The following is an 8,422-nucleotide window of genomic DNA, read 5'->3' as shown; positions in this document are numbered from 1 at the left end:
CACACACCACGCTAACCACACACACACCACGCTAACCACACACACACCACGCTAACCACACACAAGTACACGCACACGGTGGCCGCTGTGCTCTACCCTGGAAGTGCCAAGATTTCAGGGCTCTGTGTCACTTCCCCCTGCTCCCCCTCCGACCGTCTGGGGCGCAGACGTTGATCGGATATTCGCTAGAGACACGGGAGCATTTTGGGGCGTCTCATGCAGGGTGACCCGGGTTGTCGCCGACAGGATAAAGGCTTTTCCTTCCGGAAGCTTTCTCTGCAGCGCTCAAGCTGAACGCAATGCGGTGCGCAGAGGCGAACGCCGCCGCCATCTGCTGGCCGAAGCCGATGCTTCCAGAGACCGGAAGAAGGGAGTGGGGGCAGCGCGTGAGCGCCGAGCAGCCGCGGGTCGGGAGGGCTGGGTGCGTGTCTGTGAGGGACCTGAGGGTCCTGGGGGCAAGCGGGGTGGGCTAGGGTATCTCTGGGCGTGCAGAGAGCGGGCGGCACTCCAGAGAGACAGTCCGAGGCAGAGGGAATCTGTGAGTTCGAGGCTAGCCTGGTTTACATAGTGTGCCCTGGTCTCAAGCAAACAAAAATTAAAATAAAATGAAAAACCAAAGTGAAACTGTTGAAAGCGAACGAAATTAAGGAGGAGGAATGTCCGGCGTTGGTTACAGTGTGTGCTTTCAAGGGAAGGTAGCACTTTTGGGCGTGCTGGGAACTAAGCTTTATTTGATTTGTATGTCGGTGTATTGCCCAAGTCTAGGCACCACGCGCACACAGTGCCGACAGAGGCCAGGAAGGGGCTCAGGTCTCTGGAGCGGGAGTTACCGGCGGCTGTGAGCCGCCTGGGGCCTCGGTCTCGGCTGCAGGCGTTTCCAGGCGCTGAGCCGTCGTGCGAGGCTGGCTGAATATGAGCACTAACGCATCACCTCGGCCTTCGCCCCAGCATCAGAGAGAACTCACCGCCCGCTCAGACCGTAACCCGCTGAACCCGCCCACCGAGCAATCTTCCGAAGGGCTGACAAAGGCGCGGACTGTGCCGCTGCCCAATCACATCCGAGCAAAGGCGGGCACCAGCGGCTCTGGGACCCGCTGGTGGAGGATTGCATGGTCCTGCCCATTTTCTTTCTTTCTTTTTTCTTTCTTTTTTTTTTTTTTTTTGTTTTTCTGAGACAGGGTTTTTCTGTGTAGTTCTGGCTGTCCTGGAACTCACTCTGTAGACCAGGCTGGCCTCGAACTCAGAGATCCGCCTGCCTCTGCCTCCCAAGTGCTGGGATTAAAAGCGGGCGCCACCACCGCCCGGCGGTCCTGCCCATTTTCAACATCCCACCAACCGCTTAGCCCAGTCTAACGTTCACTTCCGGTTCATGGAAAAAGCCGGAAGTGCTTTTGTACGAAAAACTGGAAGTTGACTGAAGCCGGAACAGGATGCTGAGAACGACCGGAACTGGATGTTAAGCTCGGCTGTAAGAGAGCCAGAAACGCAGATATGTTTCTCTGCCTTCTCGGCCTTCGTCGCTGTCGCTCTTGACCCAAAATAATTTCTCATTCGCCCAACGTGCCCAGAGCCACGTATACGCGGCTACCGCCGGGTCAAGATGGCGACGTCTGTGGAAAGTCACAGGTCGAGCAGTGAGGTCGAGGGCAGGGAAGGGCCAGAGATTAGTGTGTCTGGGGAAGTCGTGACCGTGGGTTAGGGCACAAGGTAGGATCAGCCTCCGCGCAGGACAGCACGTGCGGGCCCCCGCAGGGCTGTGGGAGCGATGGGACGCGCTGCTGTTTCCATGGGGACCGTGCGCCTCAACGCTGTACTTGGCATGCAGACGCACAGGCAGCCGGGCTTGAAACGTTATAAGGAACATCTGCATTACTTGGAAACATACAAATGAGTAAATAAATGACTCTTGAAACATAAAGTCTGCAGTGGGGCTCAGTGGATCACAGCGTTGGTGGCCAGAGTGATCGCCTACAGGTCCACACGGTAGAAGTTTAAATCAAGATCTTGGGAGTCACATATTTTTTATGTGCCCCGCTCTAAAGTGAAGAAAAGATGTAGTGAAGTTCTGGGAGAATGTGTACGGATTCTGTAGAAATAATATGTCGTCGTATTCGAGGGCTGGCGAGCCTTTCCATTGGGGGAGGGGTGCGTCATCCCGGTTGCAATTCTGCACAAATACAAGGTCTTAACTATGTCTAATGTGTGGTGACCAGAGGTATCTCTGGTGTCTGTCCTCAGGAGCCCTGTACCACCACCACTGTTTTCCCCTTGAGACAGGTGTCTCACTGTGACCTTCGATTTGTGCCTAAGGCTGGCGGGTCACAAGCCAGGGACCCTCCTGTCTCCGGTGCCCCAGCGCAGGCATCCCAGAAAGTGACCCCGGCTCCCTCGTGCTAGGTGGACCTCGGGCCCAAGCGCTTTAGCAACCGAGCGCCACATCTGTATCTTTGAGCCTGAGTGGCGCGCGCGCATGCCCTTTGTTTGCAGGTTTGGACATCAAACTCAAGAGTGTCTCAGGTGCCAGACAGCGTCTCTCTCTCCCATTGGCTCCAGCTTACATGCAGTTTAAATTACCCTAAGAGCCAGGTAGTGTGTGGTGTGGCCCGAGTGTCCTGAAAAGGTCCCACTGGTAGCTCGGACTGTGTGCAAACGCTAATCCTCCTGCCTCCACCTGAGTGCCAGGATGAGAGGTGTGTGCGATCATGCCCAGTCTCATCCTGCCTGCTGAACAGGTGCCTCTAGTGTACGGGCAACCCGGGGACAGGCTAACTTTTGATCCTGCAGGCCTCCTGCAGGACCCCTGTCTTGTTCAGTCCCTTCAAGGCCCTGGGTGAAGGTTAAACCATCGGGAAGGGGAAGCTCAGTGGCCGTCAGATTAGCCTTGTTGTAAAGACTAGGTCTCAGCAAAGGGCAGTCAATCAAACTACAGGGGCGTGGCAGAGCAGGTCAGGTACGGAGCTGAGTCCAGGGTCCTTCACTCAGGGTGCTGGGGTGGGAGGGGCAGAGGGGGTGAAATTCTATGAGTCACCCAGTCACAACATTCGTCCTGTCCAATCAGGGCTCAGAGTGGGGGCGTCTCGGCGACAGCTCTCAATCCACATTGACTCCAGCCGTGGCAGAGTACCGCGGCCACTGTGTGAGAAAAAGGAGATGGGAAACTGGGCTAAACCTTCCCAGCACGGGGCAAAATCGAATGTGTGCAGAGCATCCCAGCAGTAGGAAATCGGGGTGGGGGTGGGGGAGGGAGTGTGTATGTGTGTGGGCCAGGAGTTTGAAGCCAGCCTGAGCAAATCGAGTAAATAAATTACTGGAGGGATTGGGCATTGGGAACTGGGAACTTGCGTTTTCGAGACAGGTTCCCAGCTACAGAAGCGAGTTTCTTGTAACAGAGGCGATGGAGGTGAGGGCACAAGAGTTCGAGGTTTGTGCATTACACTTAAAAATTTAGGTAAGAAGGCTTTCCTTCGCTGTTACACGCCTTTAATCCTAGCGCTTCCCAGGAGGAAGAGGCAGGGAGGTCTCTTGAGTTTGAGGCCAGTGAGTTCCGGGACAGCAAGGGCTACACAGTGAGACCCTGTCTGGGGGTAGTGGTGGGGTTCCTTTCTGTGGCAAGGGTAACACAGGACTGGGAAGGTGGTTTGCAGTCCACACTGTGACCTAGCATCAGCCTGTTTTCAGGAGGAGTCCAGGATGCTGAGTGTGACCATTAAACAACCTGGTCTAGGTGAACACCGAAGACTAGTGGTCCAGACAGACCGAGAGCTGTGGATGTGGACCTGGAGGGGGACAGACCTGGTCCTGGGTCCACTAGGAAGGAATCAGGGCCCTGTTGTCTGCTTGCGGGATGCCATTTCTAGGACAAGAGTGGGTAGGAGTCCCTGTGAGTCTCTATTGTAACGAGCATAATGGTGCACCCTATTCATCAGCACCAGAGGAAGGTGCTCCACCCTTGACACCCCCAAGCCCTCACAGATGGCGTTACTCCAAAGAACATTTCTAAACAGGTCTACTTCCCCTGTATCCTTTCTTTTCAACTGCCTCTGGTGAAAGGTTAAAAACATTTAAAAACCATCATTAAAAAGAAACATTTAAGAAACAAAATAAAACAAAAGGTGGGCAGTGGTGGCACACGCCTTTAATCCCAGCATTTGGGAGGCAGAGGCAGGTGGATTTCTGAGTTGGAGGCCAGCCTGGTCTACCGAGTGAGTTTTAGGACAGCCAGGGCTACACAGAGAAACCCTGTCTCGGAAACAAACAAACAAACAAACAAAAGAAACATTTTAAAAAATTACAATTACACCCAGGGCTGCTCCCACATCGTCCCTGGTGCTGGGGACTGGACTCAGGTCTGTATGCCTGAGTGTCAAGTGTCTGATTGGTTGATCTCACTCCCAAAGCCCCACACGTGATCTCCCTCCATCTGTAGCCTCCATGAAGCTCTGTGTCCAAAGGGAAGCAGGGTCTGTAGTTGTTGGTCATTTTGGAGCATTGGATGTGGCTTGTTAGTAGTCGTGCTCAAAGAAGAAACAAGAAGAAAGAAATCAGTTTTAGGGATCCCTCCTCTCCCTCCCCCCCCTTCTTTCTCTCCTGTCTAGTGTCAGGAGATGAAACTAAGGGGATAAGTGGTGGGAAAGAGGAACCCACAAAGTAGTTACGTCAAGCTATACCTCTCTTTCCTTCTCCTCCCCTCTCCCCCTCTCCCCTTTCCCCCTCTTCCCCTCTCCCCTTTTACCCATCCCTCTCCCTTTTTCTCTCCCTGCTTCCCTCCCCAACCTTCCTCTCTTCCTAGTACTCTGCACTGGTTGAGCACGGGCTCTCCTGCCAGCTGATGTACCTAACTTTGTCATTTCTTGGTCAAGATGACATTGGAGCTATTTCAGATCCCTGTGGCCAAGGCAGACCCTCAGGCCAACCCTCATGGAGAGCAGAAGAACCAACAGCGACACCTTCAGACTCATAAGTTGTGATGCTTATGACTGCAGACGGGCAGTGGACCCAGGAGAGGCATCTGAGGTGGCTGGGGAGATCTTAGTGTTTGTGCTTGAACGAAGACCTGAGTTTGAATCCCAGCATCTGTGTAAGAAGCTGGCACGGTGGCTTGCTGTCCATCCACTGAATCAGCTCAGGTTTCAGAAGCAGAGTGTGATTGGGGAAGACTCCAGTAGATTTCTCCCCTCCGTATATGTGGATTCATGTGCACCTGGACACCTGGACGTACGATAGAGTAGAACTCAATGAACCCCGGATGTGAGGGCAGCTGTGTACTGGATGGTTAATGTAGACTGGATAGTCAGTGCTGTCAAGTGGATCAGGTTAAGCCACGCTATACATCTCTCAAACTCACTTCTGGGTATATCTGTGAAGGTGTTTCCAGAACTTTAGACCACGTGGATGTCAGTGACTGCATTAATCCCTTGATGGATTAAAACTGTAATGTCAGGAGACTGGGCAGGTTACACATGGCCTCAACACAGAAGGCAGCAGAGGCAGGCAGATGTCTGTGAGTACGAGGCCAGTCTGGTCTACAGAGTGCATTCCGTGCCAGCCAGGGCACACGGTGAGATCCTGTGTCAAGACATAAACATATGTTTGTCTTCAAGGATTGCACTCATGTCAGCCTGCAGGTGTGTCAGTACCTTTACCCACTAAGCCATCTCCACACAGCACAAGTTTTGACCTTTTTTTTCCCAAGACAGTATGTTTTAGTTAGGGTTTCTATTACTGTGAAGAGACATTGTGACTATACTCTTATAAAGGAAAACATTTAATTGGGGCTAGATTACACTTGGTGCTGGAGAAGGAGCTGAGAGTTCTACATCTTGATCTGCAGGCAGCAGCAGGAGGCTGGGAGCCACACTGGGTATAGCTTGAGCACACATGTCAAAGCTCTACTGTGACACATTTCCTCCAACGAGGCCACACCTCCTACTAGTGCTACTCTCCGTGGGCCAAGCATTTAAACGCATGAGTTTATGGGTGCCATACCAATTCAAACCAGCATATTCCACTCCTTGGCCCCTACAGGCTTGTAGCCATAACAGAATGCAAAATGTCTGTAGTCCAACTTCAAAGGCCCCAATGACCAACAATGTTTAAAGTCCCAGGTTCAAGGTCTTCAGAGATTCCACATTCTCTTAACTGTGATCCCTAGCATATCACGTGCAGGGTGTACATCACCATTCTAAAGTATAGGAGATGTGAGGACGTGCCGGACCATCGCAAGACTGAAAACCAGCCGAGCAAACTCCAAAGTCTACATCCGCATGTCTGATGTCAGAGTGACCAGCTCAGTCAGTCAGAGTCTTGAGAGGGAATGAGGAATAAAGAAAAAAAAAGACAATCAGACAACGTTATAGTATGACCTCAGCAAGTACTGAGGCGGGTTCATTTTTTTTTTCCAGTCTCTTTTCATACCATTCTAGGTCCATGCAAAGAACAGGGTCAGTTCTAGGTCAAAGACAAAGTAGTCAAGGAGCAAACAAGACATAAGCAAAGGTCCCATGATTACTTTATTCAGGGGCTTACCAAGAAGATCAAGAGATAAAGAACACATTCCTTGGCTGTATTCATCTTTTTTTGTTTTTGTTTTTTTTTGTTGTTGTTGTTTTTGTTTTTTTCGAGACAGGGTTTCTCTGTGTAGCCCTGGCTGTCCTGGAACTCACTCTGTAGACCAGGCTGGCCTCGAACTCAGAAATCCGCCTGCCTCTGCCTCCTAAGTGCTGGGATTAAAGGCATGCGCCACCACTGCCCGGTGGCTGTATTCATCTTGAGCCTTGTCCTAGTCCAATGTCAAATTCTTGTGTGAGCCTACTTCCTTGTCCTAGCCCAATGTAAATATTCTTGTAATGTCCTTGAAACAGCATCAAGAGCTCTCCGCATCAGAGCACTCTTCAGATCTCCACCTCCTTGCAGCTTTGTGACTGCGACACACTTCTCTCTCTTGGGCTGGTTCCACTCCCTGTCCGTCCTCAGCAGTCTTAACAGCTCTGGCATCTCCAACACCTTGGGGTCTCCAAGGCAATCCAGGCTTCACCTTCAAGAAGTCACACACTGACCTCTCTGGCCCTCCCCATGAGACCCCTGCCGTGTGCCCCGGGGGTGGGGGGCATCAGCTTTCCGTAGTCACAGAGGAAGAGTCCGTAACCTCTTTTTCCTCTATCTTCGACTCTAAACCCAGAGCCACGTGGCTGAAGCTGTCAAGGCTGCTGCTTGTTGGCTCCCTCCTTGAATGACATCGACACCAGCTTTCTGTTGTCTTTCACTGCTTAAGCCGGGCTGTCCTTGAACTTGCTCTGTAGACCAGGCTGGCTTTGAACTCAGACCCTTGCATGTGTTTATGCCCTGAGTGCTAGGATTCAAGGCTTGCCTGCCTGGACCCAAGCTCTTCTGTAGTTCATTTCACAGGATGAGAGCCTCGCTGGCTGGGATCTTGCCCTGAGGCCACCATTCCCTTTGTTCCTTTTACTACCTTTAGTCCGGTTTTCTCCTTGGACCCAGGATTTCCATTCACTCTGCTTCTTAGTGCTCCTTTTCTCCTTTAAGTATACATTTTGTATTTTTCCTTGGTAAACTTGCTCCTTTTCATCCAAACACTCTCCGTAAGAGTGAAGCACAAGACAGAGTTTATACTAGGTCGCTTTGAGATGTCGTTTGCCAATGCAATAAATCCAAAGTTCTTCACCTTAGCCTCAGGCAGGCTTTTCAACACTGGTAAAAGCAGCCACAGTCTCCATCAAAATATCACATGAATGTTCTTCAGGCAACATAGTAACATTTTTCTCCTCAGAAACCTTTTGAGGCTGGCCCTCACAGATCAATCACCCGCAGTATCAATGTCCTCCACATTCCTGCTAGGTTGACCCTTTAAGCCACACTTAAAGTTCCGCTGCTTTCCTAATCCATAGTCCCAAATTCTACATTACTGAAAAAGCTTGGTCAGACTGATAACAGCAATACCTCAGTCCCTGACACCAACTTCTGTCTTAGGATTTTACTACTGTGAGCAGACGCCATGACCAAGGCAACTCTTACAAAGGACAGCATTTAATTTGGGCTGGCTTACAGGTTCAGAGGTTCAGTCCATAATCATCATAGTGGGAACCATGGTAGCCTGCAGGCTGGCACGGTGCTGGAGGAGCCAGGAGTTGGACATTTTGATCCGTAGGGAGCAGAAAGAGTGTGAACCACACTAGGCGAAGTTTGAGCATGTAAGCCCTCAGAGCGGCCTCCACAGTGACACACGTCCTCCAACAAGGCCACACCTCCTAATAATGCCACTCCCTATGGCCAAGCTTTCAAAGGCATGAGTCTTTGAGGGTCATACAGGGTTTCTTTGTGTAACAGTACTGGCTGTCCTGGAACTTGCTTTGTAGACCAGGCTGGGCACCCAGAGCTCCTCCATGAAACTAGGAGCTGGGAAGAA

This window comes from Grammomys surdaster, unplaced genomic scaffold, assembly GCF_004785775.1.
Source record: "Grammomys surdaster isolate TR1022 unplaced genomic scaffold, NIH_TR_1.0 209, whole genome shotgun sequence".
Classification (NCBI taxonomy): Eukaryota; Metazoa; Chordata; class Mammalia; order Rodentia; family Muridae; genus Grammomys; species Grammomys surdaster.
The sequence above is the reverse complement of the archived record's forward strand: the minus strand, read 5'-3'. Positions refer to the sequence as shown.